The sequence below is a fragment of the Bombus fervidus genome, chromosome 7 (assembly GCF_041682495.2).
Source record: "Bombus fervidus isolate BK054 chromosome 7, iyBomFerv1, whole genome shotgun sequence".
Classification (NCBI taxonomy): domain Eukaryota; kingdom Metazoa; phylum Arthropoda; class Insecta; order Hymenoptera; family Apidae; genus Bombus; species Bombus fervidus.
The window spans coordinates 4,704,942-4,731,411 of NC_091523.1; the positions used below are offsets into that span (position 1 = coordinate 4,704,942).

The 26,470-nt window shown below is 38.5% G+C and overlaps 1 protein-coding gene across 3 annotated transcripts in view; it reads right to left on the minus strand.

The window, feature by feature from the left end:
- LOC139988964 (uncharacterized) overlaps positions 1-26,470 on the minus strand; it is a 78,837-nt gene that overhangs the window by 21,355 nt on the left and 31,012 nt on the right. Inside the window, exons 1-2 of one of the 3 annotated variants that reach the window (XM_072006787.1) lie at positions 14,454-14,570; positions 14,286-14,369 (exon numbers count right to left, since the gene is read on the minus strand). The exons of 1 other annotated variant lie outside the window; for it this stretch is intronic. The gene's annotated coding sequence lies outside the window, so the exon portion shown is untranslated. Of the gene's footprint in view, positions 1-14,285; positions 14,370-14,453; positions 14,571-26,470 lie in introns of those variants that run through there. One more of the 3 variants, XM_072006786.1, reaches the window with a different exon arrangement.

Sequence of the window (26,470 nt, forward strand, 5' to 3'; positions counted from 1 at the left end):
CGATGAAAGGATAAGCCGAATCGGCCGGTTTCGAGCCTCGAGAACGCTTTCGTTAAATATTCATATACGCGGTGCGAATGGACGGAACTAATGGTTAAGAATGATGAATGACGAGGCGAGTTGTGAAATGGAAAATGAAAATTTCTCGGCTATCCTCCTCTTTCCCTCTCTCACTAGAGATGTTCAACAATCGCCGGCTCACGAGAAATTAGATCGTTCTCACTCGAAAGAGAACGGTAGGGGAGTAATTAAGTATTTAAAAGCATTTGTAGCCTTTTTGGATGTGTCACACATTGCGTTCGGAAATTTCTAGGCCTACCATAAAAAATTATAAGCTCGCAACATGTTGGAAAGTAATTGAAAATAACGGACTCTGCATTTGCTAATTAGGTATAATAACTCGAACCTGCGAATATGATGGATTAGAAATCTATTTATTGGAATGCATGGAATTTTTCAAAAATTTGGAGAAAAGGCATTTTTCATGATATTTTTTCTTCAAAACACTGCTTCCAAATTTTACGTAGATTCGGATCGCTACGTCACACCACTGTTCGCTTTCCATTAGACGAGAAACGATAGTTAAGAGAAGGAAGATGGAACGATAAAATACGAAGTTAATAAAATGTAGGAATTGTGACAGTTAATCAGCAATAAAATTTCTTTCCTAAATGAGATATCGATCATTACTTTTATACTCGGCAGATTCGATTTCACGTGTTGCTAATTGACGTTTTATTCTCGAGTGTTTTACGATTTCCTCGTTGTACAAAAAAATCACATTAATCAAAACTTTCAAAAGTCACCAAAAGTATCGTTTTATTTGGCTAATTAACCGAGAGTGACCACTTTCGAGTTTTGGATTTATCTCTTGCTTTCGGTCCTACTTCTTCCTCATTTTCAATAACTTTGGACATAATTTTTCGACAAGAGTGAAAATCAACCCATTGTTGCACTGCATCGGTTAGTTTCTGAAACAATGCGTGTAATTAAACCACTTTTTCGACTCGAGAGTAAACTTTCGCGCGACTTAAATCGGAACAAGTAAGTTTAATTCGTGTTATGTATTAAATAATTGGTTTAATCAAGATAAAATATTTAATCTCTCTATTGGGCGTAAGAATATCTTTTGTTAAGAATTCTTGCAAATAATGTTCTGAGAACCTTGTATATCTAAATTAAACGAGACGTTTCTTCTTTCCTGCTACCTGAAATGCAATTCTAAACATTCTCGTCGTTAATTTATAATGATAAATTGTCCCGTTTCATCAAGAAAGATAGGTACACCAAGGTATGAATCTCGAAAACCGCCAATCGATTGATGGAATGAAAAATGACTTTTTTCTGTCTGGACTCATCGCCATTAAGAACGCCATCAATCAATATACGAAGGGAAAAAAATTTTCTCCGACTAGTTACGTAAACCAGAAATTTTCTTCTCGGTTTCTGCTGATTTCTTCATACGCTATTGATACCTGTACTACTGCATCTCCCAGTCTTGATAATCATGTCACGATATCTTCGTTACACGGCGTATTGAATACAACTCGCAAAGAAATAGTAAAATCACTCATTAATTATACGCGTAAGAAATGCTTTGTACTGCCAAATCTGAACCAGCCTATTAAACGAACAATATCGGGATCGGCGTATAAGCAAACGGTACCTGCACATCTATATCTCATACAGACATATCGCGTAGAGGTTAACAGTGATTTCAAAACGCTCGCTTCCGACGATCAAGGTCCCCTCTCGATTGACCGAGAAACGCGCATAAAATCTTTCAACAAGCAACACCTAACCATCATCCTCGATCAGGTTACGCCGGACCGCAGACCAAACTCGAATTCAGCTTTACAGAGGCGCACCGATAAAACCACGAAGTCCGAGTACATCAGCGACAACAATTAAAATTAAGATTAAAAGAAAGGAAGACATAAATGGGTTGGGTCTCGAGTTTGAGGGCGAACTACCAAATTTACGAAGTAACTTACAAGACGCACTACACTTCAGACTGGAGAAAGTCCTTGCGGTCGCTCCCACTACTGTGCGACTGCAATGCACCATCGTGCCATCGAGGGAATATTATTACACGATTTCACGTAACGCACGTGCCGAGTCAACTGACGCAAGAACACGTATGTACCCGCGCGAGCTGACAACCAGCCTTTGGAGAAGAGAGATCATCGTCAGAGAAGTGAGTGCCGTACGCGCCTCGTAAGGGATCAATCACATTCAGACGCGTCCCAGGCCAGATGAGATCGGAAGAGAACGGATCGCTTCCAAGTTCGAACGCTTGATTTACCACTCTGACTTCGTGATCGAGGAGCATCGCTTCCGGGATCATCGCGGAAGAGATCTAAGGTGGACTACAAATACGACTAATCTTTGTCTTTAGAAACGATGACAGAATTAAATTCTATTTAAATACATCTATGAAGCGAGTTTGTATGTACAACACGCTTATTTCAAAATTCCTTTCGTTTCACGCAATAACAATAAAGAAATCCTAATAGCGTAACGTGTTTAACTTGAACCAGGTTTCCAATGGGGAGAAATCTCGCGTCACGGAAATTCTTTCGATTTTTCCAGTTCTTCGCGTAATACTTGACGAAAAATACGCCAAAAATTTTACTCGCTTTTAAAATCGCCAGCATAATAACTAGGTTCATAGAACGGCATAGATGCTGCTCCGTAGTTGACCCCAACGAGAAATTTCTAAACATAGGAGAAACCTAACGAGATTTTATCACGGAAGTTAAATCCTTTATTCCAAGTGGATGTTAAGTAGAACGTCATCGAATTTCTATCCTGCTCGGGTGCTCGTATAATCGTCTATGTAATCATCTTTCTCCAAGGAGATGCTTTTACGCGGGAAAATTGCAGCCTGCATTGTAAAAGTGTATACAGGGTAGCTTCGAAGTTTGTGCGCAAGATTAACATTCTAATATACATATTACTTATCGTTAAACGCATTTTGAAACGCGTGTCTAATTGATTGGCAAAAATAAAATAGAAATAAAATAGTAGATATACTTTTAAATGAAAAACAATTCGCATTTTCAATAGCTAAAAAAATAATATGTATAATAATATGAAACGTCCTATATGTCTTTAAATACTGCATGTCAAGATAGTTTAACGCGGAATTCACTTATATCATATTTATCCTCTTCATCTCAATTTACGCAACATATTTAGAAATTCTTCCACATGCCGCAGATTTATCTTAACACCTTAGGACTGACTACATATTTGCAATAACTTTTTGTAGAATGCGGTCTAAACAGGGCTGTCAGTTTTCCATGTGCCGCTTTTAAAATATCATTAGCAGATAAGGATTTTTCTCTTAAGCGGAGTGTAGAAATTTGTATCGGGTCGAACGCGGAACTAATCGAACTTTCCATTTGTCCGATCGATAAGAATGGCATAGAAGGAGCGAATAATATCTATTTCGTCGCTAACCTATCGGCAATTTCTCTTATCTGCGTTTCTCGCGTGATATATCACTCCTATTCGAAAAACTCTTTCTAACCGAAACGTATATCTATACCGGTTAATTACGTTTAATTGATCGATCTGTTTTCCTTTATCTACGAGGAAGTTTCACGGATGTTGAAATACCCGTGATACTTAAGCGGAACGCTCGCCAAACACGGCGAACAACGCATTTCTATTTTCACTCTTTCGCTCTTTCGAACAGAGCTACTCCACTTCTGCGAACAACGATTATGAAGTAACGTTAAACATAATTTTTCAAATCTATTCTCAGTCGGACCGTTTTAGTTTTACTAATTCTATACAAGTAAATAAGGAAAACGTTAGTCCTCTTGCTATATTAATGCGGCAATTATCGCAATCGCTCTATCATTAATAACTGGATGCAGGTAAGTAATACGAAATTCCATTCCTATCTATAAATTGTGAATAAATTTTTTCTTCAAAGCGTAATGGTTTTTGTCATAATTCAGAAATACGTATACTTAACAATTTGAATCTCTAATCTTTTCAACGACAACTACATATTATTATTTTTATCTCGGTATTTATCTCGTATCGAGTAATAATCACGCACGAAACGCGGCATACGTTTATTTACAGTCATCATTTTTCCGTACCAATGACGCGTGGCAGACACGTTCTTCATCCTTTCACTCGTGTAAATCGATCGGCTCTGCATTCTCGCTAAATCTTTCAGAATCCACGTTCGAAGCATACATCGTGTACAATCGCATGCATCTAGGAAATATTCGACCTTGCATTTTTCTACCACTCGTCCTTCTGGTAATCTTCGAAAGAATCTTGGTTAACGTACGTTTCTTGAATGATGTATTATCTTATTTTTTGCAATTTTTTAACACAATTTTTAGTACGAGAGAATCTGCGAGAATTTTACTGCTTCGATTTAAAATATCTCTAGGTACTCTTATATTCCGGTTGATGATTAAAGACACGGAACGTTAAGATCTGCGATACAGAAAATCGAAAAATGGTCGAAGAAGTTAAACTTTAGAGCCCATACTCGAGATGATAGTCCGCGATGCGAAAAAGAGAGCAACCTCGGATCTTGATAGTCACAAGCACTAAATCGAAACGAATATTCGCAACAGAATCCAGGATAATGATTTCGATGGCTATCAAGGCACAATGAGTCTGTGCAATTTTACGCAGATGCGGGATAAGTAAGCATCAATTATCATTAACGTTAATTCGAAATTAACGTTGACCATAGCGAGAAATGATCGTTCTTGGCCGTTTGAGACCACACGAAAAAACTCTGTCATTTCGCATAAATACAAATCTGCCCATTAATTGTCGTTGCCATAAATTATAGTATTATAAATTCGGCCTTTTGATCGTCAATTTGAACGCTATTCTCGCAGGCACTGAAGATATTTCTTCTTTGATGCTTCAAGCGTGGCGCGACAGTCTGCGTGAACGCCCCTTTACATTCAATTACTCGTTAACACGAATTCCACACAGCTGAGAAATGAAATGGCGTTGGTCACGGTGTTTCTAATCGTTCTTCGCTCGGGAAGCTTGCTCGAATGTTTGCTCGTCTAGCTTTGTAGGTGTTTCATCGGTTACCGGTATATTCACCCATTGCTTCCGTCGATTTTGTACACGTACTTCTTCATTTCCTTTCTAAGGGCTATATTAATTACAGTGATAGCACTTCAATGTTGAACGCGTGTTATAACATGGAGGAATAAGAATATTTGTTTCTGTTTTTCATTAATGCCTGTCCTTTATTCTGGATACTACAATAGATACGCAGTTACAAGCGTAGCAAGTAAAATATTCTTAATGGAAGCTATTTTCATATCATAAATTAAACACAGATTTATCATACACACTTTTTACCGTATTATCTTATTCACAAACAACCGCATATTTCCTTACGATTGCCAAACAATTTACAACCACATTTTTTTACGCTAGATATTTATTCATCCCTATCATGCAATAAGATAGAACGCTGTTATTTCTCTGGGCGTCAAGTTCCTCCGATCTCGATTCTTAGAACACATCCATCGACTACTTGGGAAAATAACGCGGGCGATCCAATCGCGTAGCAATTTGCACGTGAGCGTTCAATAGACACGTCGATGTTGGTATGCGCTTTGTGGGCCGAGATTCAGACGCATTCCTTGCACAACCAGTAATTTAAGCAGCAGCCGATTGATATAATGCGACAGACGTAATGTACCAGAAATCAATCGTGAGTGTCAACGAGTAACCACGCTCTCTTCGAATGTCACGTTCGACTAAAAAAAAAAAAATCCTATCGTCAAAGGATGCAAGTAATTTTGATTCGCACGAGCGCTGATGTTCCACACGTTACTTCCGATACCTGTGCATCTTTTGCAATACTTACGTTTTTGGATATTTATTTGGGAAATGTTTTTGCACGGTCTCGTTTGTCGTTACATTCTGTAGGATATGGCGAAAGTGGGTAGAATTAAAAATAAAAATTGGCAATAGAAATAAATCTACAAGATATAATTCCCTATAACTGAAATTCTGTAACCTAATTCATCTACTACGATAACTTTTTCCTTATCAGCGATTTACGTATTTTTAATTCAGTTTACGTATTTCGGTATTTCTTATCGTAATCTTAATTCAATTATTTGCACTCCATAGATCTTAATGCGGCATCCATCAAATATGTTCCCGTCTCAAGTTTGACTCGATACACAATATCTGTGCCATATCTCCTCACAAACCTAATTGAATTCACCCAATACAAATACTTTCTTTTTAACCAAGAACTGCTTCTATAATCCAATCCATGAGTCATAATGTTTCTTGGTCTCGAATCAATTCTCTGGACTATATATGCCTTGGTACAGCTTTAATCGAATTCACGATACTCAAATCTTTTAACCCACTTCGGACTATGCCTCTCAAAGTCAGAACAACACCCTTTCTATCCACTATTTTTCTTTTCATCTATTTCAATATTTCTTGTCCCAATTGTCCGAACCGATAGACCGTATTACGCTCGCGATACTTCGGCATAGGGTTCGATCAACTTCTCGTTTCTATCTCGACTCGAATCGCGCGACCTACCGTCTCTTTCGATTCGATGCTACTCTATTCTGCTTTACTCTACTTTACTATAACAAGTAATTCGAGAGCTTCGCGTTCGCGACATTTTTACACGCGTCACAACATCGTAGCTGGTACGTAAGTGTGAACGAGCAGCGGCCACGTTATTACACAGGTAATACACCTGTTACCATACGCGTTGCGTAAGCCTCTTCAGAGGCGAACCCTCGGCTCAAACTGGCCACAAGAATTCCGAGTACTTTCACTCGACTTGCTTGTCGGTGAAGAGGTGTCGCGCACCATACATACGCACAACTGCCGTCGTTCGACAGCGTACGGAGAAGGTGAAACATTTGTTGCATACTTTCCAGCCGACCGGTAAAATTCGAGCGAAATTAATTCTGAAAAATTGATGGTTCGTTGCACGATCAATGAGAGTCCAACTCGGAGCGTTATATCCATTATACGCCACGCTCATTCGCCAGCCCGTTCGTTAGGTAATTTAGAAATTAACGTTGTTTCCCTCGACCGTCCGACGCGTGCTATGGATTCGCTGGAATGTAAACGGAGTTTGCGCGACCGACTAATTTTCGATAAAAACGATAACTCATTTTGTACTGAAAAAAATAATATTTTGTTCTAATGGTTCTTTTTTCTTTTTTGTACCAAGAAAAAGGAATCTTTTATTTTTTTACTATATCACTTTATGATCTACTTTATTGCTCTATGATATTCCTAGTCTATCAACAGAATTCTATTCTAGATTAAAGTTATGCCAAACCAATAATAAATCGTTTGTACATTAAATTGTACATTAAATGACTCATGTAGCCGAGTCAAACAAGAGTAAAACAACTGACACGGTTTCAGACTGAAGCCCGAAGGAACGATAAAAAGGATATATACGATGTTTATTGACACAAGCTAAGGAATATCTCGAAGCGTAAATCGGTGGATAATGCAACGATTTAAAAAAAGGAAGAAATTTTATACGTGACAGGATACGGAACCATATGAGCAATCTAAGTCTATCATATTCAGCTACAAATTATCAAACAATTCGTCTGTATACACAATATATTAAATCACGATCAGGAAATTGCATGATCGATCGCAAACAGAAATCCGCAAAACAAATATAATTTATTTCAAGCGTTCACGATATTGTTAACCATGCCACGATGATTACTAGTATCATGTTTACGTATTTGTTACAACTTCGTCTTCTATTTTATTTTATCATCCGTTAGTTATCGAAATGTATCGAATTAACGAAATAGTCATCCGATATTCTTAGAAAGTTCATTTTCATAAATAAATTCAGTAAGAATTTCCTTAACTGTAATAAAATCTCTAATTTAGCATCGAATGCTACTCCTTCGAAACCTATCGACTGAGGGAATTTCCTCGAAGACACCGTAAGTGGTAATTTACTTACAGTAACGATTTCCAATTAACTCACTACTTTCCGTCGCATTGCTATGCTCTCCAGTTACGCCTTTATTATTTCGAACAAAAAAAGAACGTTCAACTCCGCATTCTAGTACATTGGGGCCGCTTCGACTCTTTACGTTTCCCCTATTGAACATGACATAACGTACTACGAAGTTTCTTCAGCTTTCCCCGACCCTCGTCAAAAGGCTGCGCCACGTCTGTAATTTTCGATATTATACGCTACGGAGTTCGAGGCACAGATGTTCCACCGAACGTCCAACCACTATTTACATAATACGTTTTCTGTATTAAAACAGTCGCCTGTTCAGTTGTACCCGAACGAAAAATTTTTTATGATCGACATTGCAAATTTGGTTTAAAAAGAGACAAAAATGTTCCGGAGAAGCTGTTCGACTTAGATGATCTTTTACTTTTCGCTGACTCTTCAAAAATAACGCGTGGCTACTGTATAAAATGATTCGCCAAGTTTGCAGCTCCCTATTTTATATTTTTCTCTCTATCCCACAGCAATATCTTTCTGAAACATCGTTCCATTGTAAGATTCCAAGATAATTCCAAGAATTAATTGCAACCAGTAAGAAAATCTCATAGCGATAGGAAGTACATAAAACTGCATAAAATATTTGTGAATGAAGAAAAAGTTCCTTATCAATATTTCGTTTGCACGATTGAAGTTCTCCACTCACCAGGTTTTTCCGCTGACCTATTTTTCAATATGACACCAATTGTTTAACTTCTTCCAAATTCTACACATCTGGCTGCTGCACTGATTACGTAAAATTCTTTTCGAAAGGAAAATTAATGAAACATTTACTGCACATCATATAAGTGCAAATTCGATCGAAAGTTCATGTGTAATACTATATAATAAATCTAACTCGATCAGAAATACAAGAAAGTTCCAAAAGCTTCGTTAGCTTTGAGTTGCATATTCGTTGATCTTTGCCAATCTACTCACTTAAGCCAACTACCCTCGAACTTCTATCTCAGCCAGCAGAAAAAACTCGTATCAATCTCTCCTTGAAACTAAAAATCCGCCACAAATTTCATCATATTTACCAGCAGTAGCCAGTTCGACCGTGAATCGAATTCGTATTACGACACAACATGATTTTCCTTTCGCCTGGAATTACGCACGATCTGTGAAGCTACTACGAATTGAGAGAACTCGCACGCGACGAGATCGTCCAAGTATACGAAGTGGAAAAAAAAATATTCAACAAGGTTTTCAGCTGTAAAGCTACCTCTTTGAATTTATAGAAACTTGTTCTCTCTTTATTAACTTATGACGCAACGATACCGTTTAGGAGTAGAAATAGCTTGCCAGGAAATTATCTTGAGTTTCGAAAATCTGTGTTAATTTTCTTTTGATTTTTACGTACATTATCTTACGAAAGAATTTGAAAGGAGACACGTGTCGAAAATGCACCATTTACTTGCAATAAAATGCTTTCCCCTGAAAACTACGTCCATTGCCTTTTTTACAATCTCCACTCGCAACTTAGAGAATCTTTCTTAGACAGATCGAGGCAATAAAATCTTGAATCATACATGAAGGCACGTGCATTTACTTTCGCGTGTTAAAACCCTCGATTGTACGTTTATAGCTTTAATCATCGGCTAATTATTTCACATTTCGTAATGACTGAATTTGTAATCGAGATTGTTGCGCGACGTTCATTTTAGCCTGTGTATTCCAGCCTATGTAATATCTAGAAGAAAAAGTGGTTTCAAGGGTCGCTACATTTTCGAAGAAATTTCGAAAGAATATTTAAATTATAGATGGGTTAAGATAAATAAATATCATTAAAAACTTAGTAGCAAAATCTTTTGGAAATGCGTGAGATGAAGTATTTAAAGTTTAATAGAATGTTTTTTTTTAATGATGTATAATTAAATTTAGCATTGGATGACTTTCTTTTCTATTTAATTTGTACGAATAGATTCTATTGTCTTCAGAACGTAGGAACAGAAATTACCAGTGATTTTGCAATACGATTCCTGCAATTACCAATGATTTCTTTTTATTGAATGTACGATGCTGCTGCAATGTTGCAATCTCTACAACATTCATCTGTTTTTTTTTCGCAAACAGGCAATGAGATATTTCAACACAACTACTGGAACGATATAAGGTTGATATTCCTTACAATCAAACTGATAAATTAGAGAAATTAAAATGATTTCTTTCGATAATACTTGAAACGAAGATTTTCTTTCAAAATTTGAAGGAAACGGAATAAAGTAATTTAAGATATTAATTAAAGCAATTAAGATAACTCTGGAAGATACCAAACAATTAAAAGAGAAGCAGGAAAAACATTTGTTCCTGAGATGCACCGGATGTACACGCGATCCCTGCTTGATCGGGCACGAACTCGGTTTTTCAGAAACGCCACGAGTCTAGCGGGGCTAATTCAGTCGCTCGGCTCTAATCACGTTTGGCCGGTTAATCGCTCGAAAATCACAGTGCGCTCCGACGTGAGAGAAACGGGCCGACCTAACGCGGCCTGTAAACTTTAAACGCCAACTTAATTCCTAGAGAACCGGCTGTAATTAGACGGCTGAGTTGACTTTTTGCCCCGGGAACACGTGAAACGCCGCTCCAAAGCGATGAGGTCTCTTTGCTTTATGAAGAAGCTTCGTTAAAAGTTTAACTCGAGCTTAGCCTTTTGTTCGTTTCACTTTAACGCAGTTTCGCGGAATAATGTATCTTTCAAAGTAATTCACAGGTTGCTGGTGTTATTTTAATAATGTTTGAGGTAGTTTGGTTAATTTCATGACTTTGCCTTTAACGTATTTAAGATAAAAAAAGAGCGCGTGCGTTCAGATGTGGAATTCAAATTAGAAAATAGAAGGGAATAGAAATAAAAAAACATATTTATATGAGAAAAATGCAATATACGTGTCATTTTCAAATATTAAATTTCTCAGTCTTTGAAGTCTCTCCTCCTGTTTCGTCTTGAATTCATAATTATAGGAGTCACCGTTAGTGATTCCGAAAATTATGTTACGTGGAATGTTGTCTGGAATTTTCTTTTATTGCCATCAAACATTTTAGTCATCGATGTAATTCCACGATCGACGAAACGGTGAATAAACATAAAACAACCCCACGCTACTGTACACGTCGAGAACCAATGCGTAAAATTTAAACGAACATTATCGTTACAAGTCTGGTTTCTTGTAACACACAGAAAACAGGAAGCCAATACCACTTGCATGGTAGAAAATTCTAAACTACTGATACAACCCGTTTTAATTCACTTTATAGAGGCATAACTGAGAGGACTATTCAGATTGTTATGAAATGAAAAATTCCAATGGAATCCTATACTCAACTTGTACAATTATAATAACGAATACAGATCTTCTAAAAAATTTAAGTTAGTTACAAATTACAAAAATATCAATCTTGAAAAATACGATATAATGCAACTATCGTTATGATAATTTGATCCTGTCACTGTCATTTCTTACAACAATATCACATATCATACATCATTACCATTCTGCTATTATTTCACTCTGTATATCACTAAATGGAATTGAAATATACAATTAAATGAAATATGCGATAAAAAAGATGTTGCGCGATACTACTAAATCCTCCTAGAAATTTTCACCTCAAAGGACTTCAAATGGAAAAGCACGTCGCAACATTTTTAACTGCTCTCGAAGTTCATTACTCCAAAAATCGACGATAACATTTTCCGGGAAGAATCTCTATGATAACCTCCTGAATCTCTAATCCCATTTCCAAAGGTTTCTATCTTCCTCTGCCCGTTCACCTGTTAGCGACACTACGCACGCGATAGCATGAGAGAGTCTCTTTGAAGCCATGAAAGCCTCGGCTCTTTCCGCTCTCTCAAGTTCGATGGAGGAGCAGCACAGCCGTAAATAAATAATAGAATTTAGCCAATGAAAGCGGCTCAACGTCGTTGAAATAGGTCCGAGCACTGACCTCACGAGTTTCGATCCGTCGCAAGTCCACGCTTAATTGAACTTCCTTGTGTGCATATACGTACATCAGCACTAGTATCTACATATATAAATGTGTATGCATTCGCACCAACGTGCAATTTTAATCTATGCACGTGCCTGTATTCAACGCCGTACGCATGTCGCTAACGCGAAAACATCGAGATACGATTCCGCTTCTCTCTCGCCACGAGGAAGAAGAAGCCATTCCGAATTAAAATTCGAGTCGCGTCTTTCGATATACGCAAGTATATAACGAGATAACAATTTGTTAGTACTCGTCTCAGCGGTCTGCGAGGCTTGTTGCTTCCGGAAACATAAGCTCGATCGGGCTTTTTCATTCATCCGTTTATCATAGACGCTCTTTTACGTTTGATATAGTATGCACGACTCATGGAATATCTAAACAAGCCGGAAATTCAGACTGAATCACGAGATATCTTGGGCCTGTATGTTGTTAGTAGGTGTATAAGCTTCGCCCGAGGAATATCCGACTATTGTATTCAATACTAAAATAAAAGACGACATACACAGGGCAACATCCTCTTAAACCTTTTGAACGTATCTCGGGATCTTTAATCTCGTTTTAATTAAGATTAAATGTGAAAAAATATAATTTGTCGAGATATGTTAACACATTTGTAGTTGTTTGATAACTTCTAATTGGCGTACTCTCGGTTTTCATAGATGCTTTCTCGCGGTAAACGATAGTTCTACAATGCTTAATAAGGCGCAAACAAAATGTTTCACACTATATTACTGTAAACGCACGACACTCGTTCAGAAAGCATCGACACAAAAAAATATTTCTAATTAATGTAAATGAAGTAATCTGCTCGAATATTTCCAGACTTCGACGCGTGTTCGACAACTTTTAATTAGTCGAGTTTTCTATGGGATCAGCGCTCTCGTATCATGACGACGTAGGAAACTAAATTTACGTTGATTTCTCAAACGATGCTTTTTCTGAAAATAAATTACAAATATTTATATTTTTACGGACTTCATACCAGCATCGATAAAGGGCCGAGAGTTGGTAACTAATTTGGGAGTGATTAGGTTAATTTCTCTACAGCGTCTACGAGTCACGGTAATTAACGTCTTCGATCTAAATTCAGTATTATTCTGCAATAACCAACACGCTATTTCCATCCTAAATGTCGCATCACATCAATTAGCTCGCTAATACGGACATCAGCGGACGTGGTGTCGTTGACACGAAAGTTAATCCGATTTGCCATCACAAATGTCTTTTGATTATTAACGAATTGAACCGTATAATTAGCGTAGGAATCGGATATTAAAACGGAACATGCCGAACACGCCGAACCCGTCGGTGTTTCCAATATTAATTTATCAAATTGTATTCAAGAAGCGACATTTATTTTTACTGGCGGCACTGAAATCGGCTATGTACGAAAGAGGAAATTTATAGATCCTTGCGATCGATAAATAATCGGGCTTTTACGTAATTGTGCATAATTCAATGAACGCGAACGTCGAATCATGACTGCGGGAGTTCTTGTACATAAAAATTAACCGCTAGTTTATACGTTTGTCGGTTCATATCTTTCACGTATGTGAACATAATTGCTCACTTACTAAATAAATTAGTGCTTTACGAAGGCATTCGACTACACGCTTGAGAACGAATATTTAAGGAATTTCCAGACCGTCCAAGATATATATTACTATTCATGTCTCGTTTCTAGCCCTTTCTCAAACGATTTCGAATCCGAATTTGAAGAACAAAACAATGATCGTACAAATCGAACTTTTCATCGCATCGAGTTTCTATGCGTGCGTGGCAAGTAGTGCTGATTAATTTACGATCGTTCCAATTGCGATCGTGAAAAAAAGAACGAAATCGATTTCTGTAAAACTGCAATGCAAACGGCCGTTATTGCCACCACTGACGAAGGTGATTGGATATGAGTATGTTAATAAAATGCGTCTTGAGAAAGAAGAGTTGACGTCACATGGTGGATTGATTTTAATGGCTGTTGCTTTCTTTGGATCTTCGATAACGATGTGTCGAGCGTCTCGTAAAGTAATATTTGCTTAAACGGTCGTTAACAAATTGCCGTGCGAACGAATCACGGAAACGGTGTCTTGCGAAATAGGTCTTCGTAGTAATCAACCTACAGTTTGTATAAAATACTGTTCCGAACAAACATTTCCAACGAACATTTCATGATTTTAATGATTGAATGCATTCTCTATAGGGGCATAAAAATTTGTAGTAGTTTCTAGAATAATCCTAGTATTACTCTGAAAAATTATAAATCACTTACGATTTTACTGCTACTTTAAATAAAAACTGGCGGTCAAAGTTTTACAGCATTATTGATCGATATTCTCTACTGGTATGGTTGTATCTGAAACAAAATTTTAAAATGTTACAAATGTTACATTATGTAATATATATGAAATGTGTACAATTGTTACAAAATCAGACTAACTGTATAATTTTATATGTTGACTTTAACGATGAAAGAAAAGCATTAAGAACGCGACGTTCGCGCGGTCGCAGGGGCGATCGAAAGGGTGACGAGAAAGAGGAAGAACGATGCGAACAGATCAAGGGGGGTTTGGCAGTGCGACAAGCGCAACGCTGGAAATAGCGACCGGGGGTAGGGAGTCCGGTTTATAGTTAGCTCCTCTTATAGTTAGCCGCTGACTAGCTCTCTGCAGAATGCGAAATCGGTCTTCAAAGCTTCCTCCCTTTCGCCTCTTTCTTCGATGCCCTTTCGTCGAACGCTTTTTTATCTGTCGCCAATTTGCAGACATATTCGTTTCTGTCCGATACTTTCTTCTTTCCTGCATCTTACTCCTTCCTCTTTTTCCTCCCACTTAGGTCTTAATCGTTCACTCTTACCAAACTATTCTAACTCATCCGTAGTTTGAACTTTCTCGGGTCCGTTTCTGTTTTAGCTGGGTTTATTTCTGCGCGACGGTTTATCGCATTAGGATCGTGAACGCTTCTCTTTGAAAGCGTCTCTTGGCCCAGACTCCGAGCACGCTGAGCAACGGAATCTTTGTGAAAAAAAAAAAAAAGAAAAGCACTGCAGTTTGCTCGAATTGGGAATGAATTCCGGCGACATATTACGAGTGTTAGAGGATCTAGGTCCGAGAAACATTGTCACGATCGCGACTGGATGTCTGGGTACACCACTTGTGCAAAAATAATATAACGACACGAGTTTATTTCTATATTCTATATCAGATTAAATTCTATTATGTTAGATTCTATAATAGAATACTCGCGTGAAGATTTAAGACGAATAGTGCCTTTAGCGAAATGCTGATCCAAGTGATACGATATATTTACATAGAGTGACAATTGGTAATTATGCAAGGTGTGAAAGATATTCCATTTTGTTCGCATTATTAATAAATACTTATAGCAGTCTGCTTAATTATTTTCGGTTATTACGTGATTATCATTCTCCCTTTAAAAAGGCTTTGATAAGTAAGTAGGTTAATATATTACTTTCTCTATGAATTCACATTTTGAAATAAAAACTAAACTCATAGATGAATAATACTCTTGAAAAATATCTAGTAGGGCGATGTCAATTGCGCAAATTTGATAATTTATGACGAAATGGTAGCCAGTTATCAAATACATGTAGCTACTTATACTTGAAAATCTAGTTTCTGTTAGGTATAAGAATGAATGACGATTCATCCAATTTAATGTGAGAAAGCCAGGGATCGAGGATAGAGCAATTTATCGTAATATTCTACGAACGCGAAGGTGTATCAAGCTATACTTATCCGATAAATTCATCAACGAATATCGAATAAAAATCCTAATACCCGACATTAAAATGAGAATTACATTTAAAAACATAATCACGATACCAAATACCAGATATTAAAATTTATACTTACCTACCTATACGTTGCCTACGAATCGATCATTTATTATATTTGTAAACTCTGACACTATTAAATCTAACTACAATTCATAAATTTTAGCTTCAGTTGATAAACGCGCACTGATAACGCGGTATCATGGTTAGTAACGTAACTCTGTACTTTAAATGTATCACACTTAGCACCAAGATCAGCAAAACACGCGTTACGAAGTTGATAGAAACTCGAGATCGAAGGCAAACACTTAAACTCAAAACAGAGGAGGAATATCATAAGAAAGCTTTACAGAAAATCTGCAAGACAGTATGATTTAGCAAATTTCGATCGTTCGCCTCTGTGAGAAAGGTTTCGTGATATAAAAAGCATGCAAGAACAGAAGAAAAAATTGAAGGAGACGGAAGAAGCGTAGCGTGGAAACGAATACATCGGTATTAAAACGCGACTCTAGGCCTTGCTGCTTTAATTTGCCATCAAGGGAAAAAACGATTTCAGCAGTCTGCACAACCCGTGTGACTTTTTATAATTTACGTCCCAGTGAAACACCTTGTTGGTTACGTTCGCACGTCGGATTTGATTAAACGGACCTTCGATTCTTCATTCCAATTGGCTGATCAAAAATGATATTCATCGTCCAATGAAAGCTGTTTTCCTGTGCATGGATTCCGCCGGATTCGCGTCGACAGTGCTTGCAGTGATAAGTATGCAGTCGCCCGAGCGTGCGTATACTTTACATGAGTCAATTATTAAGCGATAACTTCAGTACATGCCTTTGATAACAATTGTCCAGTGCAGGAAAGATACCTTACAATTTTAAATTTATCGCATGAATGGGAGATACGTCGTTCTTTAATTACGTCTAAACACGCACTAATTCACGAGAGGTCTTCGAGATATATAAATTGTATCCTTTCTAAATAGCGCAGTTTCAGCAACTGGAGCACAACAATTTTTTGTCGACATTTTATGAATGAACCAAGTAACTTTCAACTTATTATCAACGCACATTTTAATATTACTAGAAGAAACGAGGTGCATTCATACATCATAATCGTTACGCGGAATGAATGAACTATAATGTAGCACGATTTAATAAATGTATAATGGAGATTCTCATTATTCAAACTGTAAGAACAGGGAAGCGTGAATGGATAAATAATAAATTTCACAGATAGGATAACGCTGATATTTAAAAGTAACATTAAGTATTTAAGAAACAATAGTATTTTTCTTCAGGAGACTTATTATTAAGACTTATTAACCCGATATTTTGTTTGAAGAGAGATCGAAACCACGGCCGAAACTAGACCGTGATTCTCTACCTGAGCTATTCAAGCTCATCCAGACTCATTCTCAATAACGCCTTGATTCTCTCTAGTTGATACCCTGTACGACGCTTTCACTCGGCTCCAAAGTCCCGATAACAATCCTAACGCCGCTCGACAGGATCCATAATGCAACCAAATACGTATACAGGCGATGAAGCGTTATACTCGCTGCGGGCCGTTATCGTTAAACCAACTGATCCTCGTCCTCTAATTACGCAGCCCTTCCGTCCAGACTTTTACGAGATGGATCGGTATCCGATACGATATACGAGCAACGTCTGCTCAGAAAATAATTAACTCGAAAAAATTCAATCCTCCCCTCCCTTATGTCCACTATGTAAACCTCTGTTTTCACGTTAATTCCATAAATCCTAGTGCAAAGACACGAAATACGTGGCTCAACGGTCCGAAACGTACGCGCTGCTCGTGGCTAACATCAAATTATAAATAGACTGAATTATCCCATTTATCAGCGTCAATAGAGCCGTAAATTTCGCGGCTAACTGTTCTCACTTTACCATCTGGACAGGACCGAGGGAAGTGTCCGCTGGCGCGACATAGCGAGTTAGTGCGAGTGAGCACCAGCAAGGATACGCTGCAATCATCCGCGATTTCAGGGTCTTCGCTGACTGCGCTGCGTCAACTCTCTTAGATTCACACCGGATAGTTAAGTCGTGTTAAATGACCAACGCAACTATCTAGATCCAAAGTACCTATTTCTGGTAAAGGTCAAGAGAAAAAATGGTCGACGACGCGATTCCAATGGCGATTCTCGCGCGGTTCGAGACGAAAAGCGAATTCCTATTACACACGGGTAATGTATGTTGTATTATATTTCAGGTGTTATTTATTGGGCTAACATCATCGGTGCCAGACCGTTGTCGAGCTTCTCCGTGTCCTCGCGACATCGTGCGTATTAATATTCAATTTGCATAGGTTTCTCACCGATGTGCCGCCAGATAGACCATAGTGATTGCTCGCACGCTCTTACGTGATTATTCACGGCGGTTGTTAGACCGCATTTTAATTTTGGTTGCCAACGGGTGTCGAATTTTCTCGATAAATGTGCGAACCCTCCTATCTTAAATTACACGCATAGTTTAATCATGAATCTAATTGAATATACATCGATTTTAAGAAATTCGCTATACTATGAAACGGGAACAATAAATCCAGGCGCCAAACCATAAACAAATCCAATAAAAATATGTCTGCTTCGCTAAATACGCCCAATGACGACACAACGGAAACTTTTTTCTATTATTAAGAAAGCAACAGAAGCACATGGTTCGCCATTAAGCAAACCGATCTCGTCCGCTCACGGGTTACATAATCGTAAAACAAAAGAGAGCTGGCCGAGTCAGAAAATTACAAGTTGGCCACTTTCCATAAAGATGAACGCGTTGGGATTGGAGCAACGTGACAGAGAAGATAAATTTGACCGGTTTTTTGACAGCGTAGCGTTGCGCTTTAACATTAGTCCATCACTTTTCGCGGGTTCTATAATCACTTGAACGTATCCATTCACGTGACCAAATAAGTATTTCCCGCAATTCCCGGCTATCCCTCGAGATTTCGCGGCGTCCACCTATTATCAGCATATTTCAGAAGCTCCTCCTTAAGGACCTTGGAGGCCCGTGCCCGGTAATAACGCGAAACCGGCTGTATCCGACAGTTTGGTCGCTTGCTCGCTCGCTCGCACCTACACCTATCTTCCTCGACTCACACCAGGCTAAATGAATGCAGTCGCTTACAGCTACTGGATACGAAGATTACCCCAAAGGTAATCCTGATCGTACGCAGCTCTCGAAAGGATCCCCCCTCAGGCTAGATTTCTCCTCGAGCAGTTGCTTCTTCTTTTTTTCCCCATACCTCCTGCGCTGACGCGCGCAGTGGTATAGGCTCCATTTTTACGGCATCGAAATCGTGTCGAACCCATCCACGAGCTGCAGATTACACGCCTCGAAAGATGTATTTTCGATCGGCCATTTGGATATTGGTCGATGAAAAACTGGTTCTGTCGATTTCATTCGTTTTGGTAAATGTATATTATTAAACCGATCCTTTAAAAATGAATTTTTCTTTAAATTTCTTAGATTCTAACGTAATATCCATCTTCCAATTATAGTACAATACAAGGAAACAGTATAAGTTTTCTCAATTCTTAAACAAACTATATATTTACCACCATTTTATTTGATCTATCATTTGCAGGAACGAATATCTTCGAATCGTAAGCCGTGTCGTCATTCGACCGCAAAAACCTTCTAACACTCGAGAATCCAGGGGATCAATGACTGACACTATCTTTTACAACACCAAACAAGCAGATCCGTATCCCTTGGACGATCTCGAGTTCGCCCGAAGAAATATATCTGGATCGACTAAAAGTTAATTCCACACCAGTGTGCGTGTCACTCTGTCCCTCTCGGTCTTCACGATCGCGGCTGGCTCTTCGTCGTTGGTTCAGCCTCCAGTGGAGGCCGTTCTATTCGCAGAGGAGAGCAGAGGAAGCAACCGATTAAGTTTTTGTTCCCTCGAGTCGAGAATTAGAGGTTGAGAGAAGCTAGCTCTCTCTCGTTGCAAAGAATCGGGGGACGTTGAGAAGAACGCGCTAAAGGAAGAAAGGTCTAGAAGAAGAAGAAGAAGAGTAGAGGAAAAGAGCGGGACCGTCCATCGAATGGACCAATTCGTGCACCTGTTCGACTCTCTCGACCTGCTCGATTCCATAAAACATTAACTAGCGTGGTCGTCACGGAACCCAGACAAGGGTCCAACCTCGACCGACTCTCTGGCCTTTGTTCTTCTTTTCCTGCCGGCTAGCTGGTCTCGTTCTTCCTCCTTTCCCCATCCCTCGATCGATTGTACGCCGTTCATTATGGGACGAGGTGGGGAGAGAGAAAGAGAGGCAGAATTATGTTAATCGCTACGAGTTAAGTTAATCGGACGAGAAACCCACGATGAATGGCGAAAATCGCGGAACACTTTACCGCATCTTCATCAATGAACGCGACTTTCAGGAGATCAAGGGATCGACTAAAACGGCTAACTAATCGCGTAGAGTCTCGTTGTTTTACAGTCATCATAAATTACGAAAGAATTTGAAAAATCGTCGAGCCTGTTCCGTAAGAGTTTCGTTGAATGTCGATGAACGGAGTAACGTTCATTGAAATTTAGTTAGAAAGAACAAGAGAGCATGATTTTGTTTTGAAATATTTTCGATGCAACTATTTCTTACTTGAAATGAAAAAGAAGTTATCTGTTATAATAGGAATGTTTTCGACAAAACGTCGAAAAGCTACGCATCAGTGAAATTATTCGATACGTACCGTACATCATTCCATGTTTTCCCCATCTACGTACACGAGGAACGTCTCACTTTCATGAAATATGATTCTCCATGTGCCGGGGCTTAACTTACCTACATAGAATTACATTCAAATATTTGCTCGTGCCGCCAGTAATTAATCAAGGTAGAAGAAGTAGGAGGAGGAGTGTTCAGGACAGTAATCGATTTACCTTTTTAAATTGTTTTGACGTATACATACAGTTAACTACGAGGCCACGAAGCCGTATTTCCACTGAATGAACATTTCTATGCGGCCTTTTATCAGGCATTAGACATATTACGTGTTTCGATAAATCATTCCTTTCCGCTTGAAACGCACCCCGATAGGACAGTCTCTTCTTATGTGTGTGGGACTGCCGTGCATGTCAGCATAATACCAAAGTCGCGGTGTATCTTTTCTATCTTCTCGCTGCCACGCACTACGATGTCGTAGGAACGATAGCGGTTTTGTCGTTATTATTACACGGATGTTGCTTTGCTTATTTCTCGGAATCATATACGCTTCTACTTTATCGGTACTAGAAATCCAAACAAGATACGTTTGGCAACTTAGAAACGAAGTTGATAGAATAGTTCTTTAATAAAGTTCGATAAAAGCAGAAATGCAGAAAAGAAGAAAAGAGATTTTCTGCGATAAATTCCTCAAATTCTTCGGAGGTATTTACATCACCGATGCCTTTATAGCGTCGATATACGCGATAGCCGATATACACGAAACAGATCGATATACAACTTGTACAAAATGAGACACTGTCAGAAATAATGGATGGAATTCCTATCTTACATTCAGTGGCAGACAATTCCTATAGCAACCTAGTACGAAGTAAAAGCAAGTGTCGAACCGGTTTGTATCGATGATTAATAGCAGTTCATAACAGGTGATCTGTTTCTGTATTTTTTATCTTTTTAATTTGCATGAAAATCCATGCACTAGGGCTGCGATAGAGTTAACGCGTATAAGCATAGGTCGCACAGCACCCTACAACTACAGTGCTATAAACAAAATTTACTAAAATCACCACCTTGAATCGTACTGTAATACAATGAGCATATAAGATTTAGTAACCGTAACTGGAGTATCACGATCAAATCCATTAACATTAACGCTTTGAATTATAAGAAATTTCGATTAATTTGATTCCAATGACGACGTTAACGCTAAAAGCAAGACCGTTTCGCATCACGCTCGCGTAACGCGAACAAAGAATTTCTCTGCAACGCTTTCGAAGACTCAGCGATTGTTTGTTCCTCGGCTGAAAGCAACTCGACGTCAGGAAAATCAGGCAGCAGCAACTCTCGCGTGTATACGATGCCTTAATTACACGCGGGGTCGACGCATTTAATTGCGATACTTTCGTGACCCAGTGTCAGGCGTAGTGCGGACTTTATCTAACCGTTTCTATCTGAAGAACGACGGGCCGTGATGCCGTAACATGAGTTGAAACGTTAATGCGTTCCGACCATGCGATAAATCACCAAGTGTATCTACAACAAGCTTGAACGGTGAGCGGACCGCGACCGAGGAAGACGAGGAGAGCCGAGGAAGAGGCATTCTAGCCGCGTGTAATTCCGTAGAGAACGTGAAACGACGCGACGCGGCGCGGCGCGGCGGAAGATCGAAAGTCAAGGGACCATGACGAGCTCGACCAGCGGAGGAAAGCATCGACTTTCATCGGCTCAGGAAGCCATCCATTCACGGATCATGAACGGTTCTCGCCCTTGCTTGCTTCATTTTCCAAGATCAAGGCTGTAACCAGATTTTGCGTTTTAACACTTTGAGACCTAACTAGAGAAGGAAAGACATTAACGCAAAATGTTTTGTAACGAGGTTTCCCGCAATGGTACAGGTTGAAATATCGAAGCTTCGTATTTCAGAAATGTAACCTTGAAATTTATGAAAAATCCAAGATGTCCATATCATCGGTTTAGCTGTCAGACGTAAGATGATTTTAAGAATTTGTAAAGAAGATGGATGAAATAGTGATAAATGCGAAGCAACAATGAGATATAACAGATTATTTTCTATTATTTTCTGTATACTCGAGATTTAGGACAACGATAATGATAGAAGCGCTGAGTCAAGTTAAACGAGGACCGAAATGAGGGTGGCTGACGAACGATAATCAAGCACGATAAAGATGTGCAAGCTCGATATATCTAAATGCTGAACGCTATTCCGTGTAAAAATTGTGGAGAAATTGGCGATAAATGGATAAATCGTTCCAAAAGAAGCTTCCAAGGTTTTTATATTCAGCCAGAATTTAAATTTATAGATAACAATTTATGCGTAAATATCTTTCGTGTATTATAACAAATATACAATATATTTTATTATATAAGAGAATGACACACTCGATAAAGTAAAAAGTGCATATCGATCATTGATCACGAGTAACATAGTTTGCTTAAGCTAAGAATATACAATGGAAATAAATGCCTACGCAAATGCGTATGATGCCAGACACCTCACATTTTGCATACGATTAAAACAGATATAATCAAGAAAAGGTATAACATGTTGCTCGTATCTTTTTTTTTTTTTTTTCAAAACCTTATAGATTCTACGAACTGATTATTACGACAGAAAGGGAGAGAGAAGAACGTCCCTTGCAAGGGACCATATCCTTCAACGGATATGTAATTACGTTAACTTTTTGTTTTAACATTTTTTTTATTTTTCCTGTAATATATCATCATCTATCGTATCGGCATTATACAATAAAAAATTCGACTTATATCTGGTTATATACGAAATTAATTCCACAAGAAACTGGCATCGGATATCCTGTTATTAGAAGTTTAATAGAATACTGTTATAATGTTTCATTAGTAGTGTTTCTTTAATTATCAAAGCGAATAGCTAGTCAAATACAGAATTCTTAGAACAAAGATATCCGTTGACAAGACTGAATGGTTCAATCGGTTATAACAATTACTCAGCAAGATAGACGCGAGCTGGAGTTCTTTTTTAATACACGGTTAAATCTCTTCGAAATAACTCAATGCGATTTTACCTCCTCGATGGCTGAAGGATTAGGATTAATCCTTGTAGATCGTAAAGCAGCGGATCGAGCTTGAGGGACGAAAAATTGTCGTAGAAACGACGACGGACCTTTAGGCTCGTCGAATCGTCTGAGCTTGGCCTATCCTAAGACCATAAATGTACATGCGTATGTGCATCATGGAAGATTGGAAAATTATAATGTCTTAGCTAGCAGGAAGAGCCAAAGCATCGGGGGATAGGCACCGGATACTTAAGAAGGTAACAACGTAATCCGGCGAGAATAAAAACGTCGACTTCCTCCGGGTATCGAGTCGTCTTTCTACATTTTATCACTTTGCTCAATGGGAGAATGTAACGCGTTACATTCGTTTTGCTCCGATCGCGATCGCTCAGAAGCTGGGGTTTTGATCTCGCCATCAACTGGAACTGGAGTTTCTCGAAAGATAAACGAAGGTTGAGTCTTTTGCATTTTCCAACGACCATAACGTAAGCGATCATAGCGTGCATTGTCTTTGAGGTTTTACGAGTTCTTTCCTTCGGCAAAAGGAATTTTAACGGGAGATTTTTAGTGCCAGGATTAAGACTTTACAAATCATTATACTTTACGTGTATATCTTATACGCATCATCTCCGCTGTCTCCTATTTAACTATGTCATAAATTATAGAAAATGAATGAAAATATATGTATATGTATAGTATATTATAAACATTGTTAAATATGATCGATATATGTGATAAAACACGGTATTTTGAGATAACGGTGCAGAGACATTACGACTAGAAAGAAGTTCTTGGAATCCAAAGTATAGAGACGATATCTTGTAAATTCTAGAAAGTACCTACCATTTTTCAAGAATGGATATTTAATGGATATATATAACATTAATTTTATATCGTAAACGAATCGATTGCTGCTTTGGATTATCAAATGATTATTCACTCATATGCAGGTAATCTGAAAGACTCTAGACAGAACGATGCCAAGGACATGTTTAGACATAGCGCGAGCGCTCGCGTATTATTCAATCTGAGCAAATTTTTAGTTGTTTCGCTAAAAAAGTGATTTACATTAAAATTGGAACATATTTGCATGCAATTACAGACGGCGAAAGATCGAAGACCGTACACCTGCCTGTACTATTTAACCACGAACACTGTTATCTATCCCGGACAGTTGGAAAAAATATATCACTGACATACCGGTGAGTCAATCGCCTATCTCGCGTAAAACGCATTCCGTTTCGCTGCTACACCTTGCATTGCGTTATCTCTGATTCATGCTACTTATAGGGCTGCGATTCGATAGAAATTAAAATAGTTTTCTTCGGTTTATCCATTATCTGTGAACGACATAAATTTTCAAACGCATTCCCGATATCGCTTTTTACGATTCTTTCCGAATTCGAAGACCAATTCGAGTTAGATCAATTAAGGATTAATTACGTCGTTAGCACGAATAAATCGACTGTGCGAACAATCGATAGACAGCCTGTCGTATTTGTAGATAAATTACCTAACGCAGCTTACAATCTCTGTTCATACACGGTAACTATTCATCACCATTCGAGAATATTTATTAAAGTAAGGAGAGCCACGATGTAGTTACGCGATATCTGATGTACCCAATGGCTACTCGACTAGTTTCCTTAATCCAACTAAGTGGGTAGTCCCAGGAAAGTGATTTTATATGAAAGGCAAAACGGAAATGAGAATAGCTGTAGGGGAAACGCGGCAATCGGAATACGATAAAACGAGAAATTATTAAAAGTACGTTTAGAATCGAACCAATCGTAGACTTACTTGAAAACTTAGGCGATATGAAGTATCAGAAAAAGTCGCATAATTTAATATCCGTAATAATTACGAAGGATAAAAATACAGGCCTGTTAAGTCATTTTTAGCGAAGGATAGTTATAAACCCGAGTCGGAATAAAATAGCATGAGATTTTATGATTGCTTCCTAAAGGGATTTACGTAATTTTACTCTTGAGAACCTGTTCAAATGCGGACCGATGCGATACATGAGTGATAGGTAGACGATATTGACGCGATAACGGTAAAAACTATTATCTAAGAATACAAATAAGAAAAATTGAACAAGCGCTTCTTTCCTGTTGCCGATTTCATCGCAGGATAAAATCGTGAACGGTGGAATCACATCCGTCAAATTATAAATCGTGAAACGTGAGATCGTCAATCGTTCGTCGAATGTTCAACTACTACACCTGTTGACCAAGATAACCTGTGGGGTCGTATGGCACGTGCCGACATTTTCACTTTTTTAACCATGGACGCACGCATCTGATTTACCTGCCGTCAGATAAGACAGTCCAGTTTTCCCTGGTAGCTGCTGGCAGCGGTTCGGTCGCAAGCCAGCGCGCGCCACGCGTGTCCAATAGAATTCAAATGCGCCGCTAGAGACATTCCTCCGAAGGATCGTGATCCAGACGGCTGAACCTGTGTGCGTGCAGAAGAAGCTTCGACGTGTGGAACGACGTAGGAACGCGAATTTCATGAGACGTGGCAGACTACCGTCCTCAGAGCGCGAAGCTTCTTGTAATGAAAATTCGCCGAGTTCTAATAGATCCTCGAGTTATTCTCACTCTCTTCGTGTGGTATGCTTTGCGATTTCTCAAAGTTTGATTAAAGTTTCTCAAAGTCGAGGAATATATAATATTTTCCAAAAGATTGTTATCATATTCCTGAAGCAGGCTTTTAAAGTATCGGATAACTTGCAATATCGTGACAATCTTCTTAGTGGATGATCTTTGTGACAATAAATGCCGTAAGTCTGTTCGAGATTATAGTTCTGGAGACGTATTTTGCGAAGAACTGTTTGATTATGCATGAAGAAATACGAAAGAACTTATCGCTGTTCAAAAGTAATTTCACGCAAGATAAAGTGCAGCTCACAAATA